Source organism: Bombina bombina, chromosome 4 (assembly GCF_027579735.1).
Source record: "Bombina bombina isolate aBomBom1 chromosome 4, aBomBom1.pri, whole genome shotgun sequence".
Lineage (NCBI taxonomy): Eukaryota > Metazoa > Chordata > Amphibia > Anura > Bombinatoridae > Bombina > Bombina bombina.
In genome coordinates, this window is record NC_069502.1 from 119986151 (window position 1) to 120006680 (window position 20530).

At 38.4% G+C, this 20530-nt stretch overlaps 1 protein-coding gene and 1 non-coding gene across 2 annotated transcripts in view; one reads left to right on the forward strand and one right to left on the reverse strand.

Annotated features, from left to right (window-relative positions):
- The first annotated feature begins 929 nt into the window (after positions 1-929).
- The window catches only part of OPN5 (opsin 5), a 373243-nt gene continuing 353642 nt past the window's right edge, over positions 930-20530 (forward strand). The window contains exon 1 of the mRNA XM_053709616.1: positions 930-1251. The gene's annotated coding sequence lies outside the window, so the exon portion shown is untranslated. The remainder of the gene's footprint in view (positions 1252-20530) is intronic.
- LOC128658576 (U5 spliceosomal RNA) lies at positions 12163-12273 on the reverse strand. Its single transcript, XR_008402250.1, has one exon. It is a non-coding gene; the product is annotated as a U5 spliceosomal RNA (small nuclear RNA).

Consider the following 20530-nt stretch of genomic DNA (forward strand, 5'->3'; position numbering starts at 1 on the left):
GCTCTTCTATTAGGATAGGTGGTATGTATCTGTTGTGTTAGTGTAAAGAAAGGGTTAAGCATATGTGTCTTCTGTCTAAAATAACATTTCAATTATTTGATTCATTACATTAAAGGAATATGAAACCCAATTTTTTTTCTTTAGTGATTCAAACTGAGCATGCCATTTTAAAAAAGGTTTGCAATTTATGTCCCTGCTTTTTAACAAAAGATACTAAAAAAAACGGAGAACTAATGATAATACCATTATAATTGAATCTTGTTTAAAACTGTGTGTCCTATCTGAATCAAACAGAAAAAAAATGGGTTTTATATACTTAAGAAAATCCCAATGGCAACATCATTATTACAATGTACAGTCTGATGCACTAGAGACAAGTAGTCTGCTGCACTCAATCTATGGATTTAAATTGCTTAAAATATCAGGAAAGTGAAAACCACGTTATTTTACAGTATGATCCTCGTATATTATTGTTGTTACCTTGTCTTAACCTATTAAACATGCAATTCATTTAAAATAGATCTCTGATAACGTATTGCGGTGTTACACAGCTCAATCGATCACTGTCAATACTTATATTAAAGTGCAGCCTGATGTGTTCTGTACTAAACAACATTTAAGTCCATATTTCCTATACACAGCAATAATAAATGACCTAATTATGTGACAATGTACAAAACCATTACTGGATTTTAGTGATGTTGTTATTTTTTTTTTTTACATTGGATGCTGGAATTCTTCTTCTGTATTGTAGCTTCATCTGTTTATTATCTATCAAGGCTACTAGCGAGCAGAGCACAGCTGTAATAGACTGTCCCCTCCCAGCAGCATCTTAGGACATTGATTGGACAGTAATACACCAAACCCAACAAGCAATTATAACACCTCTCCACTCAAGCCAGTCACTGCAGTTATAGGGACCAGTAAAACTGTCTGGACCCCTACAGTATAAATACAGAGCTGCAGATGCCAAGAGCAGGCTGTGTGCGTTACAGGAGTTTGCTGTTCTGATGAATAAGTAGGAACTGGATATTATCTGACAGAGTTATTGTAACTGCAAGGTCTTGAGACAACATACTCATTCTTAGAGGAATTATTTTTCTTTTTTTCTTCTCACATTATTATTCATATTTTTTTGGAGGAAAACAACTGCCTGTTGCTGAATAGTGATTGTGAGTTGTGACTTATCCGCATAAACTAACAGGATTACACTGAACAGTGGATGTGGGATATGAAGAGATCTCAACTAAGGTAAATTAGTTAAGGTAATTAGTTCTTGTGCTTTTGATCAGTTTTACTATTGTTTTATTGTATCTAGTCAGCAGCAGTGTGCAGGGCTTGTGCATTTGTCATCTCTTTAACTGAAGGATGGTTGAAGGGAATTGTTTACAGAGGTGAGCATGGTCTTATTAGTTATACACGCCCAGTTATGTAAGATGACGTGTTTATCACGTTCTGTAACACTGGGAGCATTGATTCTGTGTGACCAATATTTAATAAGACTGATTATTATGTAGATTTGGTTTAAACAAAGAAAATGAAAAGAAGTCATACTTTTGATAAATTATTTATGCATAAGTTTAACATTATTTGCATTAAAGAAAAAACATAAATGTTTCAGAAAAACTGCAGTTTTTGGTCAGTCTCTCAGGGTAGTTTATTTATTGGGTTAGGTTTCCTGCTTTCTTGCTCACAGACAAAGTGTTGTTTTTTAGCTATATTTAGAGATGGGATGCTCCATACAGAATTACATTAGTTTTGTGTGTTTGTCATAAGACAGCCAGGATTCTTTATTAGACTCAATGGAAAAAATTAATTCCCACAAACAATTATTGTATTCACAGTGGTGTCTTTTGCTAATGCCTATAGTGAAGGTTTAACAGTGTTAAGAGTTGCTTAAGTTTTCAGAAATATCTGTTTTATTCTGTCTGTGTATATTAGTAAGTGGATAGATTCATTCTATCTGTCTGTCTATCATCTACTATATAAACATGTCTATCAATCTATCTATCTATCTATCTATATCTATCTATCTTTTTCTTCTATCTATAAATATGTCTCTGTATCTAGTGATCGATCATCTATATCTATATCTATCTATCTATCTATCTATCTATCTATCTATCTATCTATCTATATCTATCTTATAATCTATTTATTTTATAATCTATCTATTTTATAATCTATTTATTTTATAATCTATATATTTTATAATCTACTTATTTTATAATCTATCTATCTATCATCTATCTATCTATCTATCTATCTATCTATCTATCTTTTTGTCTGCCTGTAAACATAACATATGTATTAACCTCTCCATCCATGTAATTGTATTGATGGAACAATGTACAATTTGGATGTGTGTATCAATCAACGCATGTTTTATTGGTGCATTTGTAATGCATTTTGACAAGTTCACATATTTTGCAGATCTTTTGCAGAACCCACCTAGTATCATAACATATGGAAGCAAAATCATTGAAATGAATTGTTTGTTTATTTTGTTGATTTTATAGAAAATAAAAATAACAAAAGCAATTTACCCAGGTGATACCTTTAAGAGCTAATTAATAGTGGCTACAATGACACTGAGCTCCCTAGACAATATAATTTGAAGGGTTTTGGATTGATCACAGTCTTATAGAAAACCACCATTAAAGCTTATAGGGATTTTTGTAGATAAATAATTTTATACGTTTTTCTAAAGTATTGTGATTAAGCCCTAATTTTTTTTTAAACTGACCCAGTATTATGTTGATACCTCCGTTTTCAGTATCTAACAGATGGTTTATTTTTATGTTTTTGTCCATAAAATGCCTGAAGTTGATGACAATCTGTGCAGTTTTGCCCTCATGCATATTTCTTATAACCGCTCAGTATTCTCAGTCTTTTATAAATTAATACTCATGTGTAGTGAAGGACAATATCCCCAGGTCTTGGTAGTTTTTCTCTATGACTGGATGATTGCTAATGTAGTACAGCTTTATAAAAATGCCAGTAGGGTAGACTCAGGTAACTACAGACCTGTCAGTTGGTTCTCCATAGCAGTTAAAATAATGGATTTTTTTAAGAGGGAAAATATTGTTTATGATATAAAGACAAACACAGAATGTTTTAGTTTTCTACAGAAAGACCACTTTTAGACTTATTTTAGTAAATCATTTGTCTAAAATCAAAAACCAGTTCTGCCAATGTAGATCATTTGTATTCTGGGGGACATTTAACATACCCCACACAGTAAACTAATTAAAGGGACACAACCCATTTTTTTAATAATTCGTATAGAACATGCAATTTTAAGCAACTTTCTAATTTACTCCTATTATCATTTTTTCGTCTTTCTCTTGCTATCTTTATTAGAAAAGCAGGAATGTAAACTTGCGAGCTGGCCCATTTTGGTTTCAGCACCATGGATAGCTCTTGCTGAATGGTGGCTGCATTTAGCCACCAATCAGCAAGTGCTACCCAGGTTCTGAACCAAAGATGGGCCAGCTTGTAAGCTTACATGCCTGCTTTTTCTAATAAAGATAGCAAGAGAAAGAAGAAAAAATGATAATAGGAGTAAATTAGAAAGTTGCTTAAAATTGCATGTTCTATACGAATTATTAAAAAAATGGGTTTTCCTTAGTTTACTTTGTATCCTTTGTTAAAGAGTAACCATAGGTGAGCTCAGAAGTGTGCACGTGTCTGTAGCCATCTAGCATTAGTGTATATAAAAATGTTATACATAGTTACAAACACTGCCATATAATGCTACATACACTCTATTACAGCTGAGTTTGTAACTATATATAACATTGTTTTAAAGGGACACTAAACCCAAATTGTTTCCTACATGAATCAGATAGAGCATGCAATTTTAAGAAACTTTCAAATTTACTCCTATTATCAATTTTCTTCGTTCTATTGGTATCTTTATTTGAAAAGCAGGAATGAAAGCTTAGGAGCCGGCCCATTTTAAGTTGAGCACCTGGGTAGTGTTTACTGATTGGTGGCTAAATGTAGCCACCATCCAGCAAGCGCTATCCAGGGTGTTGAATCAAATATGGGCTGTCTCCTAAGCTTTCATTCCTGCTTTTTCAAGTAAAGATACCAAGAGAACAAAGAAAAATGATAATAAGAGTATAATAGAAAGTTGCTTTAAATTGCATGCTCTATCCAAATCTTAAAGGGACAGTAAACACCAGAATTTTCATTGTTTAAAAAGATAGATAATCCCTTTATTACCCTTTCCTGAGTTTTGCATAACCAACACAGTTATAATAATACACGTTTTTCCTCTGTGATTACCTTGTATCTAAGCATCTGCAGACTACCCCCTTATCTCAGTTATTTTGACAGATATGCATTTAGCTAAGCAGTTCTGACTCTTAGGTAACTCCACGTGCATGAGCACATTGTTATCTATATGACAAACAGGAACTAATTTCCTCTAGTGGTGAAAAACTGTCAAAATACATTAAGATAAGAGCCGGCCTTCAAGGTCTAAGAAATTAGAATATGAGCCTTTTTAGGTTTAACTTTCAACTAAGAATACCAAGAGAACAAAGCAACATTGGTGATAAAAGTAAAATGGAAAGTTTACAATTACATGCCCTATTTTAACCATGAAAGTTTATTTTGGACTTGACTGTCCCTTTAATAGAAAACATTTGGGTTTAGTATCCCTTTAAGCATTTTTGCAAACACTTTCCTGATAACTAAAGACAAGTGCACACTTCTGAGCTCACTTAGGATAACCCTTTAATAAAGAAAATTGATAATAGAAGTAAATAGGAAAGTTGTTTAAAATAGCATACTCTATCTGAATCATGAACGTTTTATTTTGACTTTACTGTCCCGTTAGGGATAGAGTGTTTTTATTAATGTAGTGCATTCAAAATAGGCGGCAGATACTAGCAGTGTAACTCGGGGGTCAGTTGTTGTTTTGGCTCCAAGGGAATGTGTCTGATTGCAGGTGATACAAATATTTGTAACAATGTTAATTCTGATGCTTAATTGCAGACTCAATTGCACTTTACTGACAGTTGTTTGGGAACTATTTCTTCAGATTAATTGAAAGGTTTTGGATTAAATGATTAGATAAGTAAATAGAATGAGCACCCATACCTTTTTATACATAAAGCCCATGTACACTGGCCAAAATCCACATCCACTTGGATCCCTTCTCCCTCCTGCCCCTTCCCTGCCGCTCACAACTTTTTTTTTTCCTGTAGTGCAGCAGTCCCCCCCGCTCCCGCCCCCCTCTCTGCCGTCTGATCCTCACTGACTGATTCTTCCTTATGGCCAGGTATGTTTGTCTCGCGCTGCAGTCTCTCTACTGCGCATGACTGCATCGGAGAAACATACCTGGCCTTTTATAATATAGGATGGGTCAATAATTTATCTGCAGGAATAACTTCATAAAATGAAGACTGCAGTATTGTATATTAGATAACAAAACACAAACTGGTTACTGGAACACAGTAAGCAGAACTCCAAAGTAGAACACAGCAACTTGTGGAACAGCAGTTTGCAGAGAGGATGCCATGAAGAGACAGACACAGGCGGGGAACAGAGATCAACTGCACTTTTGTATGTAGGAACAATTTTCAGCACAGTTACTAATTCATACTCACAGGCTCAGAAGAGGATAAAGAAAAATGTAGAACCCATCAAAAGATGACAAAGCAGTTAATCAGAAAGGCTAAAGCTGATGCAGAAGAGAAAATAGCACAATCTGTAAAAAACGGAGACAAAACCTTATTTAGATATATCAGTAAAAAGAGAAAAACTAACAGAGGGATAGTTAGACTCAAGAATGGTGATAGAGTAGTGGAAGAAGATAAAAAAAATAGCAAACTGTTTAAATGATTACTTTTGTTCAGTCTTTACAACAGTCGGTAAAGATAGTGAGATTCTATTAAGGGATGTTACTGTAAATAATAATGTGAGTAGTACTTTTCTTTTTACAGAGGAAGAGGTTTCAATGGCTTTATCAAAAATAAAAGTAAATAAGTCTGTGGGTCCAGATAATATTCATCCAAGGGTTCTAAGAGAATTTTGATCCTTAATAGCTACTCCATTAGCTGATTTATTTAATCAGTCACTTCTAACAGGAGACTGGAAAATTGCCAATGTAGTCCCTCTTCATAAAAAAGGTAGTAGGGAAGATTCTGCTAACTATAGGCCAGTCAGTTTGACCTCAATTGCAGGGAAATTAATGGAAACTCTTTTAAAGGAAAGACTTGTGTCTTTCGTTCAGACAAACAACTTAGAATACAAAGGACAGAATGGTTTCACTGCTGGAAGATCATTCCAGACTAAACAAATTGATTTCTTTGACCATGTAACAGAAATTAATAGACTAAGGAGGAGCCGTAGATGTTGCATATCTAGAATTTAGCAAAGCATTTGACACCGTCCCACACAACAAACTTATTCACAGAATGTATTGCCTTGGAATAGATGCTAAGATTGTTAAGTGGGTAGAATGCTGGCTTAAAGATAGACGACAGAGGGTTTAAATTAATGGAGTACATTCAAATGAGGCATCAGTTACTAGTGGTGTTCATCAAGGGTCAGTTATTGGGCCTGTTTTGTTTAACATGTTCATAAGTGATATTGGAAGTGGGCTTAAGGGGAAGGTTTGCTTGTTTGCTGATGATACAAAAATTTGTCACAGGTTGGATGTTCTAGGAGGAGTTGATCAAATGAACTGTGATATTAATAAACTAGAGGACTGGTCAAATAAATGGGATCTGAAATTTAATATTACCAAGAGCAAAATTATGCATATAGGATTCAAAAACCCAAAGGCCAATTATAGTCTCAATGGTACATTACTTACTGTAATTAAAGAAGAAAGGGACTTGGGAATTATTATTTCAGATGATTTAAAATGTGGTACACAGTGCAGCAGTGCAGCCAGTAAGGGCAGGCCAGTCGAATACTTGGTTGCATTGGAAGAGGTTTTAGTAGCAGAAATAGCAAGGTTCTTATGCCACTTTACAGATCATTAGTTAGACCAAATCTGGAATACTGTGTACAGTTCTGGAGACCATATCTTCAGAAAGATATAAATAAACTAGAAACTGTCCAAAGGAGGGCTACTAAAATGGTACATGGTCTAAAATATAAAACGTACAAAGAAAGACTCTATGATATAAATATGTATAGTTTAGAGGATAGAAGGGAAGGAGGTGACATGATAGAAACCTTTAAATATATGAAGGGACTTAATAAAATAGAAGCTGAAAGCATTTTTCAAAAAAAAATAAATGCCAAAACAAGGGGTCACAATCTAAAGTAAGAGGGTAGAAGATTCAGGAAAAATTTGAAGAAGCATTTTTTTTACAGAAAGGGTGGTGGATTCATGGAAGAAACTTCCATTTGAGGTGGTGAACACAAACAGGCCCATTTATCAAGCTCCATATGGAGCATGAAGGGCCTTGTTTCTGGCGAGTCTTCAGACTCGCCAGAAACAGCAGTTATGAAGCAGCGGTCTAAAGACCGCTGCTCCATAACCCTGTCCACCTGCTCTGATGAGGCGGACAGGAATCGCCACAATTCAACCCAATCGAGTACGATCGGGTTGATTGACACCTCCCTGCTGGCGGCCGATTGGCCACAAGTCTGCGGGGGTGGCTTTGCACCAGCAGCTCTTGTGAGCTGCTGGTGCAATGCTGAACACGGAGAGCGTATTGCTTTCCGCATTCAGCGAGGTCTTGCGGACCTGATCCGCACTGTCGGATCAGGTCCGCAAGACCTTTATTAAATAGGCCTCAATGACTGTAAAGGAATTTAAAAATGCCTGGGACATGCATAAGGTTATCCTAAGGAAAAAGTAACATGTAATATGGGTAGACTTGATGGGCCTTTTTGGTTCTTATCTACCGTCACATTCTATGTTTCTATGTTTAATTGAGTTTTAATGGAGGATGCACTGTGTGGAGACTTAAAGGGATACCAACCCCAATTTTTTTTCTTTCATTATTAAGACAGAGCATACAATTTTAAGCAACTTTCTAATTTACTCCTATTATCATTTTTTCTTAGTTCTCTTGCAGTAATGTAAGGTTTGGAGACCGGCCCATTTTTTGGTTCAGAACCTGGGTAAAGCTTGCTGATTGGTTTGCTATATTTAGCCACCAATCAGCAAGCACTACCCAGGTGCTGAACAAAAAATGGGCCGGCTCTTAAGCTTACAGTCCTGTTTTTTCAAATCAAGATAGCATGAGAACGAAGAAAAATTGATAATTGGAGTAAATTAGAAAGTTGCTTAAAATTGCATGCTCTATCTCAGTTGTGAAAGAAAAAAAATGGGTTTAGTATCCCTTTACCAAGAATAAAGCTATGCTCAATACAATAGTATGCTTAATTGGTATTTAAAGCACAGATAGCAAGTGGCATATACAGGGAGTGCAGAATTATTAGGCAAATGAGTATTTTGACCACATCATCCTCTTTATGCATGTTGTCTTACTCCAAGCTGTATAGGCTCGAAAGCCTACTACCAATTAAGCATATTAGGTGATGTGCATCTCTGTAATGAGAAGGGGTGTGGTCTAATGACATCAACACCCTATATCAGGTGTGCATAATTATTAGGCAACTTCCTTTCCTTTGGCAAAATGGGTCAAAAGAAGGACTTGACAGGCTCAGAAGAGTCAAAGATAGTGAGATATCTTGCAGAGGGATGCAGCACTCTTAAAATTGCAAAGCTTCTGAAGCGTGATCATCGAACAATCAAGCGTTTCATTCAAAATAGTCAACAGGGTCGCAAGAAGCGTGTGGAAAAACCAAGGTGCAAAATAACTGCCCATGAACTGAGAAAAGTCAAGCGTGCAGCTGCCAAGATGCCACTTGCCACCAGTTTGGCCATATTTCAGAGCTGCAACATCACTGGAGTGCCCAAAAGCACAAGGTGTGCAATACTCAGAGACATGGCCAATGTAAGAAAGGCTGAAAGACGACCACCACTGAACAAGACACACAAGCTGAAACGTCAAGACTGGGCCAAGAAATATCTCAAGACTGATTTTTCTAAGGTTTTATGGACTGATGAAATGAGAGTGAGTCTTGATGGGCCAGATGGATGGGCCCGTGGCTGGATTGGTAAAGGGCAGAGAGCTCCAGTCCGACTCAGACGCCAGCAAGGTGGAGGTGGAGTACTGGTTTGGGCTGGTATCATCAAAGATGAGCTTGTGGGGCCTTTTCGGGTTGAGGATGGAGTCAAGCTCAACTCCCAGTCCTACTGCCATTTTCTGGAAGACACCTTCTTCAAGCAGTGGTACAGGGAGAAGTCTGCATCCTTCAAGAAAAACATGATTTTCATGCAGGACAATGCTCCATCACACGCGTCCAAGTACTCCACAGCGTGGCTGGCAAGAAAGGGTATAAAAGAAGAAAATCTAATGACATGGCCTCCTTGTTCACCTGATCTGAACCCCATTGAGAACCTGTGGTCCATCATCAAATGTGAGATTTACAAGGAGGAAAAACAGTACACCTCTCTGAACAGTGTCTGGGAGGCTGTGGTTGCTGCTGCACGCAATGTTGATGGTGAACAGATCAAAACACTGACAGAATCCATGGATGGCAGGCTTTTGAGTGTCCTTGCAAAGAAAGGTGGCTATATTGGTCACTGATTTGTTTTTGTTTTGTTTTTGAATGTCAGAAATGTATATTTGTGAATGTTGAGATGTTATATTGGTTTCACTGGTAAAAATAAATAATTGAAATGGGTATATATTTGTTTTTTGTTAAGTTGCCTAATAATTATGCACAGTAATAGTCACCTGCACACACAGATATCCCCCTAAAATAGCTATAACTAAAAACAAACTAAAAACTACTTCCAAAACTATTCAGCTTTGATATTAATGAGTTTTTTGGGTTCATTGAGAACATGGTTGTTGTTCAATAATAAAATTAATCCTCAAAAATACAACTTGCCTAATAATTCTGCACTCCCTGTAGAGATACACAGACTAAAGAGACAAATAAAAAGTAGAGTATATTGGCATACAGACTTGTATTTCAAAGCACAGTTTTTTTAAGCAAAGCGAAAAGGTATGCAGTCTTTAAAGGTACAGATGATAAGTATAGTAGGGGTATACAGACTTGAATTTAAAGGTACTGACTTGCACCCAGGAAAGAACAACCAAAGACAAAATGTCCCCGGAATCCACTGAAATGGTATAAAAATATCTGAATATCCTCCTCCAAAGCCACAGGCATCCTGCAGCAATGGAGAACTTAGCGGCCCAAGTTGCCAACCTTAGGCATTAGACTGCACAGGACCATCCTCAAAGAAGAAGGACTCCAAGAGTGCAGAACAACTCTTTTCCAAAAAGGACCAGATGAAGAGACCAGAACCCGGAAAAACAGTAGAGAAACTACCTGCCGAGAAGGTTCTCCTGTGAAGCCTCCTCTTAAGGAAGGCTCACAATAACAAACTATGATACGCGGCCAAGGATCAATAGATTCAACAGATCCCTGACCCTCGCTCGGGGCAACGGACCCAGCACCAAAAAGTGACTGAGAATGCCCAAAAGGACAAAGGAATAAAAATTCCCCAATCATCAAGATTTCCGGGAAGGAAAAAGGAGGGAACCAGCCCCCCCAAAAAGATCGGGTCCAGGACCCAGATGCAGCCCCCTTCCCGAAGACTAAGGGTGTCTTCCCAAAAAAAAAACCTCCACTGAAAGTACAGAGATGACATGTCACAACAATTCATCCCTTCACTCTGATATCCTGCACTCAAGGCAGGGGGAACACCCCCACTGAACAGAGGAAGAAAAGTATCTCCCATCATCAGTTGGATACTATGGATAAAGATGCCTTAGGCAAGGGTATTTACAAAACCAGCATAAAGAAATTACAGCCACAGCTGTATTTTAACTCTTGACCTTCAGGTTTCAAGGGAGCATAGACTGCCACTAAGCCATGGTGGGACACCATCCAATCCACCCCAAGGAGGGAAAAGGAAACCAGCACAGCGCCTCTGCGCACCAGCACAGCACAGCTGCACAAGGTATGGAGCGTAAAGCTGTAGGCAGACTCAACAGGTCAAGTACTGAATGACAGAAACATCCGACCACTACGGCAGGTCCAGTAGAAGACTTATTCTCTAAGAAGTGAAAAATATGCGCCGGTAGGAACCAAAGATGTTCCGGAACTGGGAACAGGGCCGTCCCGAACCACTCTAAGGGATCTGGAACAGAACTCCAAAAAGTCCAGTCAAAGACAAGGACCAGGACAAATAAATCCAGACACCCAGAACTCGGAGCTGGCTTACAAACGTACTACCCCCTGAGGAACCACCGGGTTACCCCTCTGGAGCAGTATATCCAAGGTACCTTGGAAACTGAACTCTCATGTAAGAGTCCCAGACAGAGTGCTTAAGACACCCACAATGGAAAACAACTCCCAAATTAAAAAGGGTGCTAGGCAAGATGAGAGCCACACAGCCACTCTGGTTGACCCTAAGGCACTAGGGACAACTACACTAAGTCTAAGGGAATGTCAAGAGAACAGAGGTCAACCCCAGATATTCTGGAGAAAATAGGACCATAGTCTCCAAGATCCTCTCAGGATCCTTCACCTGGAAGCCCCTACAGTTCGAGGAATAACGAATGGACTAACATTCTAACCCCAGACGGGTAAAAACCCAAAAACGTCTAAGCAGGGGCAAAACAGTAAAAAGGTAACACCCTATTCTGCAAACTCCAAATATGGGAGCAAATGGATCCCGGAAGTAGAAAAACACAAAGGTCCTACTTCCTGAAAAAGCTGACCAAAGGCCAACCCCAAGGAAAGGAGACAAAAAAGGGGCCCAATCAGCCTCAACCCGAAGGAAGAGATACTGTGATCAAGGAAAACAGATCCAAAAGGACATTTTCCAAAGAAGACCTTAAAGAGAAGACGAGGAACATTACCCAGAGCAATCCTTAGCAGGATCTGCTCTGGCCCCTCACCAACAAATAAGAACAGGACAGCGAGGACTGAGTGCAATCCTTCGGTCGCCTGCAAATCACGATTTAGACAATGCTATTTGTAACCCATCAGTTAAAGGGTACTCGTGGTAAGGAACACCTAGTCCGATACTCCTTCTTAAAAGAAGAGACAAGAACCAGCCTGTCGGCTGGGAACAGAAAGGTTTCTTCTCCATATGTAGCCCTGCATGGACAGAGCCTCAAAAATGTATTAAAGCTCATGGAAGTGCCACTTCACGAACACTCTAGCAAAAGCAAAAGCATAATTCGATCTGAAGAGAACCCAAAGAGAATCTAACTCCTCATTCGAGTGAGAAACTCACCATCCAACCAGGCAGCCAGTTACACCGGCACCATGTGGATGATATAAGCCATAAGGAAAAGAGATTAGCTCCCGACCAGGACCAGCCTGCTACATAGGGTATTCAAAACTGACCCAGGCCACAGAAAAATCAAGATCCCATAGGATCGACAAAACAAAGGACATAACCATGTACTGAAACGTTAACATGCGACTTCCGCAGAAGTGCTCAAGCGACCACAAATCACCAGTATCAAATTCCAGAGAAGAAATGTTTCCCAACGGAAAAATTATAACAGACATGAGCTTCCAAAAGAATAAAACACATCCTAAACCGGATTAAAGAAAAAGAAGACAGCACCCGCAGGTGAACGCCCAAAAAGAATGGGTACACTAACAGGACCAGCCAATCAGAGACCCCAGTCCTTCAAAGCTCAGAACTGGAATAAGATACCCAAAAAAAAGGAAATTGGAGACGATAAGGAGAATAACTGCATCCCCACATGTCTAACCCAGCTTGCCATCTGGAACAGAGGACCGCGGATCCCCCAACCTATTAGGACTGGGATCCTCCAGCACCGCCAAAACATGCCACAGCGGGACACGCAGGCACGCCAGTCTATAATGAAAAGCAAGACTTACCTCCGCCAGGGCATGTGACGACCCCAGCCCCGAGGGTTGGACCCCGGAAGCTTCAGAGGAAACCGCTTCCCCAGATGGCTGACCTGACCCAGACGATCCCACGCCTGACGAGCCCTGGTTAACAGAACATGGAGAGTATCTCAGCAACACCTCCCTCTGTGGAAGATGTAATTGCGCCAACACCATAGATGTGGCCATGTGGAACCGTGCCGTAACCTCTTAAGGAAACAAGCCGCCTTCCGGAGAAAGGGTAACGGCATTAGGGACACCTGCTTGCGTAGCCAATGAAGGTTCTAGGGGACGGGCCTCACGGGATATGGGATCCCCAGGGGCGGATGGCTCAGCGGACTCTAAGTTCCCTGTTCTGGGAGAAGAGAGCACTCTAAAGAGGTATTCGGAACATAACTGATGGGCATGGATTACCCGGGCCATTTCATACTCTTCGCAAGAAGTAGAATCTGAATCAGAGACATTCATCTCCAAAAAATCTGAATCCTCCATAACTTGGTGATAGATAATTATGGATAGAAATATAAAAATGGCACCTTACACCCCCCCCCCCCCCCGATGGCTTACACCACTTCTTGTGACCCAGGCAACTAGCGAACAGATTCTCTCTGTCGCCACACGGTCAGGAATACGGACATTGAGAACAGAACGTGACCATGCCTAGTCACAAGGTACACCATGCAGGCCAGAAAAAAGCACGCCAAGGCCACCAGGGCTGCGCAGCCTGACAAAAAGGCTGTTATGTTCCGATATAGCCACAAGCCCAATTTTCACTACACATTAGCAGACAGAATCACATAACAAACATGATTAAAGTCCCCCCCCCCTGTTCAATAACCCCCCTCAGGAGATATTAACCCATGATTCCATAAAGATAAAGGAGTCCCACTGAGACCCTGACTTCTTCATTTACATTACATTCACATCATCGAAGTAAAATGAAATGACCTTATCAGAATCGACACCGTGGAACAGGAACATGGCCCTTCAAATGTGACAGATAGTAACCTCGCTTCTCACATGGACTTGAGTGAAGAAAGCAGAAAGACTCTCCCTGCATCTCCGGACTCTAACATTCATCCATGCTCTCACTGAGAGGCTGACAGGATTACTTAAAACTCCAGTCTCATTTCGAAGAGTACTACTCTCTTAAATCTTCCGACACTTCTCTGCCAACCTCCTGTGACGAAAGGCAAAGAATAACTGGGGAATGAGGGAAGTGTGGGGGGGGGGGGGGTATTTACGCCTTTGGCTGGGGTGTCTTTGCCTCCTGTGGACTCTCCCCATTTATGAAGAAAAGGTAGATTGCATATGTTTCCATATTTATGTACATATATTCACATATATGTATACAGGTGAAAAATTGAATGTTGGTGGAACAGGGTAGGGCATAGTGGCCCTCAAATATTACACTGGTACTGAATGGATTCTAGTAGTTACACACATATACCCTAACATTCTACTGGGCCTGTTAGAATGAGTGTATCACTTTAGGTACAGCTGCTTGACCATGGAAACGCAATTCATGAGGTGCCTGAAGCACAGTTCTTGCTCTGATGTCGCTTCCAGAGGCAGTTTGGATTTCTTTAGTGAGTGATGCAACAGATAATAGGTTATTTATAAACACTACATGCTTTAGCCTTGCTCTGTGAGTTTTACAGTATGCATGGTTTAGGCACTTACTATTTGTTAGTATAAGCAATAAATCCATACAGATGTAAAATGCATTAATGCCGGATGCCTTTTTAGCTCAGTTTGTGTTGTAACAGGAAACCTGCATGTTTATACAGGGAGTGCAGATCTATTAGGCAAGTTGTATTTTTGAGGATTAATTTTATTATTGAACAACAACCATGTTCTCAATGAACCCAAAAAACTCATTAATATCAAAGCTGAATAGTTTTGGAAGTAGTTTTTAGTTTGTTTTTAGTTATAGCTATTTTAGGGGGATATCTGTGTGTGCAGGTGACTATTACTGTGCATAATTATTAGGCAACTTAACAAAAAACAAATATATACCCATTTCAATTATTTATTTTTACCAGTGAAACCAATATAACATCTCAACATTCACAAATATACATTTCTGACATTCAAAAACAAAACAAAAACAAATCAGTGACCAATATAGCCACCTTTCTTTGCAAGGACACTCAAAAGCCTGCCATCCATGGATTCTGTCAGTGTTTTGATCTGTTCACCATCAACATTGCGTGCAGCAGCAACCACAGCCTCCCAGACACTGTTCAGAGAGGTGTACTGTTTTTCCTCCTTGTAAATCTCACATTTGATGATGGACCACAGGTTCTCAATGGGGTTCAGATCAGGTGAACAAGGAGGCCATGTCATTAGATTTTCTTCTTTTATACCCTTTCTTGCCAGCCACGCTGTGGAGTACTTGGACGCGTGTGATGGAGCATTGTCCTGCATGAAAATCATGTTTTTCTTGAAGGATGCAGACTTCTCCCTGTACCACTGCTTGAAGAAGGTGTCTTCCAGAAAATGGCAGTAGGACTGGGAGTTGAGCTTGACTCCATCCTCAACCCGAAAAGGCCCCACAAGCTCATCTTTGATGATACCAGCCCAAACCAGTACTCCACCTCCACCTTGCTGGCGTCTGAGTCGGACTGGAGCTCTCTGCCCTTTACCAATCCAGCCACGGGCCTATCCATCTGGCCCATCAAGACTCACTCTCATTTCATCAGTCCATAAAACCTTAGAAAAATCAGTCTTGAGATATTTCTTGGCCCAGTCTTGACGTTTCAGCTTGTGTGTCTTGTTCAGTGGTGGTCGTCTTTCAGCCTTTCTTACCTTGGCCATGTCTCTGAGTATTGCACACCTTGTGCTTTTGGGCACTCCAGTGATGTTGCAGCTCTGAAATATGGCCAAACTGGTGGCAAGTGGCATCTTGGCAGCTGCACGCTTGACTTTTCTCAGTTCATGGGCAGTTATTTTGCGCCTTGGTTTTTCCACACGCTTCTTGCGACCCTGTTGACTATTTTGAATGAAACGCTTGATTGTTCGATGATCACGCTTCAGAAGCTTTGCAATTTTAAGAGGGCTGCATCCCTCTGCAAGATATCTCACTATTTTTGACTTTTCTGAGCCTGTTAAGTCCTTCTTTTGACCCATTTTGCCAAAGGAAAGGAAGTTGCCTAATAATTATGCACACCTGATTTAGGGTGTTGATGTCATTAGACCACACCCCTTCTCATTACAGAGATGCACATCACCTAATATGCTTAATTGGTAGTAGGCTTTCGAGCCTATACAGCTTGGAGTAAGACAACATGCATAAAGAGGATGATGTGGTTAAAATACTAATTTGCCTAATAATTCTGCACTCCCTGTAGATGTCAAAATGTGAAACAACTTATTGTCATCCTAAACTGGATTTCTAACAGATAAATAAAACACAATCTGGCTTGGATTGCATTCTTGTTTATTGGGGTGGTTACTATCAGACTTTTGAATTTTAGCTCATTCGATTTGTCAACCCCACATTAAGTTATCTAATGTTTTTCTAATGCATTTGGCTTACATAATCACCCCCTATAGCTTGCATGGTTTATTCAAATTGACCAGAAAGTACAGTACCTTAATTGCTCAAATGATTTTTGATTTTCCAAAATTCTACAACTTGGCCTGGTTGAAAATGTAGATTTGCATTTAAAATAAAAAAAACACAGTTCACATAACATTTTAAAGGGACAGTATACACTCATTTTCATATAACTGCATGCAATAGACACTACTATAAAGAATAAGATGCACATATATTGATATAAAAATCCAGTATAAAACTTTTTAAAAACTTACTTAGAAGCTCTCAGTTTAGCTATGTTGAAAAGGTAGCTGGAAAGCCCACTGCAAGTGGGAAATAAGACACTTCCCCCGTTTCTTTTGCATATGAAAAGACCCTTTACACAAACAGGAGCAAGCTGGAGTAGGTATACCTCGGTATTCTCATAAAACTTTGGGGCTTGGTTAGGAGTCTGAAAATCAGAGCAATGTTATTTAAAAATAAGCAAAACTATACATTAAAAAAAAACAAAAAAAAAAAAAAACTTTATGGGCTATATAAATAGATCATCTACAAAACATTTATGCAAAGATAAAACTGAGTGTATAATGTCCCTTTAAGTTATGAAACCGGTACATGAATTATATATGATAATTAAAAATAAGATTTGAATCACCCACACCCCAGAAATCATACAGCAGATGTTGGGAGGTTTGGAAATATAGATTTGTGATATTTATTGATGGTTTGTCAAAATATATTGGAATCTAGGATATTTATTCTCAATATGAAAAGCATCATCAAATGTGCCCATAGCCCATATATCCTTCTGAATTGTAACCTTAATTAACAGAAAACATACTGGTATTTTAATATAAAATTTCTAATTATGTGTAGTAATTTTTTTTTTATTTATGTTTCCCCTTTTCCTGTAATTTAAAGGGACACTGAACCCAAAAATTTTCATTCATGATTCAGATAGAGCATGCAATTTTAAGCAACTTTCTTATTTACTCCTATTATCAAATTGTCTTCATTCTCTTGGTATCTTTATTTGAAATGCAAGAATGTAAGTTTAGATGCCAGACGATTTTTGGTGAACAACCTGGGTTGTTCTTGCTGATTGGTGGATACATTCATCCAACAATAAAAAAGTGCTGTCCAGAGTACTAAAACAAAAAAAAAGTTTAGATGGCTTCTTTTTCAAATAAAGATTGCAAGAAAACGAAGACAAATTGATAATTAGAAAGTTGCTTAAAATTGCATGCTCTATCTGAATCATGAAAGAAAAATTGGGTTCAGTGTCCCTTTAAGTCTAAAAGTTAAAAGTTTCACAATTCTAGTAAATGGAAATGCACACCTAACCCTAACACATATCTGTTCCTAATTGGGTGGAGTTAGGCTATAGAAGATTAATTGCAGCAACAAGGTTTTAACCTTATAGAAAAGTCGAGAAGGCGCCACATAACATAATACTGTGAGGATATATGATAAGTATAACAAGGGTATATATACACTCACATGTGGTGAAGCACTGGAATTAGTGCAATACAGGCAAGCCGAATCCTCTGAGTTTCCTGGCTAACTCGCCTCTCGTCTCAGAGCAGGGGTCCACGTCTGTCCACAGTTTCACCGCCAATCGCCAAAAAGTGTTATTCAGGTGCAGCAGAATACTCGAGAGAAGCTTCACAATCAATGAGCACGTTTGTATAACAGCAAGTGTTTAGTGGAACACAGGAATATCCAGCAGGGTGATAATGTATTGCAAAAATTTTCAGACACATCCAGCATGTTAGTTTATTGCAAGATTGCAGCCAAATCTACAAAATATAATTATGCTGTAAATGCTGCAAGTTTCTCATGCACTCTAATTTAGGTTCAAACCCTGCATCTCACATCTAACCTATAATCTCTCAAAGCTTGTGTTCTCTTAAGTGGAGGTAAACTTTAGCTAAACAAATGCCATATATGTAATCTTTACTATCAAAAAAGTATATACAGTATGTACGTTATTTTTTTTTTTTTTTTTTTTTGTTTGTTTTTAAATCAGTCTGTGAAAGGGTTCACTAGTAATGCTTTTATTTCAATTTTATGCCGACCCACTGGGATGAACTCTTTTTTTTTTTAATGACATTTCAATGAACATCCAATCATCGAGTGTGACATACGGCACTCTTGAAGACCAACCCTTTATACTTTGCATAGAAATTCTACCTAGAGTGTGCAGGATTTTTCTATACGTCACAACCCAGTGAAAGAAGAAATGAAGAGGGCGGAGGAACAGACAAACGAGTAAGATTATAAATATAGAGACTTTGTAAAAAAAATTATCTTAATTGTGCAGTTTTGCTTGCAAACTAATATATTTATCGTTGCCACATTCAATTCTGAAATTTACCATCATTTTAAAGAGTGATCAAATGCAGATTCATATGAAACATGCGTGACATGTAGTGCTTAGTACTCGGTGTCATAATTTTATTGTTTTTTTTTAAAAAAAAAAAATTAAACTTTTATTGACAACTTTGCAGAGCCATCTCTCAAATACCCCATGACTACTTGTGTGTTGCTTACAACAAGCAAAGTTTTTTTTTTTTTAACGTTAGAGAGGATACAAGGTGGTTTAGGACTGTAGATACTACTTTAGTAAATTTAGGGCCCAATAATTAAAATTATTAATTATTTAGGGCCAGATGTGAAGAACCTCTCCAATACTCACAGGGGCTGTCCTTTGAAATATATATATATATATATATTAAAAAAAGGGACTTTTCTGCCAATTGCTAGATGTCTCCCATATAAAGTAATAAAGCTCACTAGAAAGAGAAACTTAGCTGGAGAGAAACTACCGGCTAGATTACGAGTTGTGTGTTAGGGTAAAAAAACAGCGTTAAGAGGTCCTAATGCTGCTTTTTTTACGCCCGCTGGTATAACGAGTCTTGAAGGTTTAGGGTCACCGCACACTTTTTTGGCCTTACCGCAAAACGACTTACGTAAACTTTGTAAAGTCTTTTTTCTATGGGACGTCCATTGAGCCGGTATTAAGAGTCTATCAAAAAGTCGGCCAAAAAGTCCTAACGCATTTAAAAGTCAATAGTTATGAGTTTTATGGTACAACACCAAACATAAAATTCATAACTAAAGTGCTAAAAAGTACACTAACACCCATAAAGTACCTATTCACCCCTAAACCGAGGCCTCCTGCATCGCAAACACTATAATACAATTTTTAACCCCTAATCTGCCACTCTGGACACCCCCGCCACCTACATTATATTTATGAACCCCTAATCTGCTGCCCCCGGAATCGCCGACACCTACATTATATTTATTAACCCCTAATCTGCCGCCCCCAATGTCGCTGCAACCTACCTACACTTATTAACTCCTAATCTGCCGCCCCCAACGTCGCCGCCACTATATTAAAGGTATTAACCCCTAAACCTAAGTCTAACCCTAACAACCCCTAACTTAAATATAATTTAAATAAATCTAAAGAAAATTACTATCATTACCTAAATTATTCCTATTTAAAACTAAATACTTACCTATAAAATAAACCCTAAGCTAGCTACAATATCACTAATAGTAACATTGTAGCTAGCTTATGGTTTATTTTTATTTTACAGGCAAGTTTGTATTTATTTTAGCTAGGTAGAATAGTTATTAAATAGTTATTAACTATGTAATAACTACCTAGCTAAAATAAATAAAAGTACCTGCAAAATAAAACCTAACCTAAGGTTACACTAAAACCTAACACTACACTATAATTAAATAAATTAGCTAAATTAACAACAATTAAATCAATTAAATTAAATTAGCTAAAGTACAAACCCCCCCACTAAATTACAGAAAATAATAAACAAATTACAAGATATTTAAACTAATTACACCTAATCTAATAGCCCTATCAAAATAAAAAAAGCCCCCCAAAATAAAAAAACCCTAGCCTAAACTAAACTACCAATAGCCCTTAAAAGGTCCTTTTGTGGGGCATTGCCCCAAAGTAATCAGCTCTTTTACCTGTAAAAAAATACAAACAACACCCCCAACAGTAAAACCCACCACCCA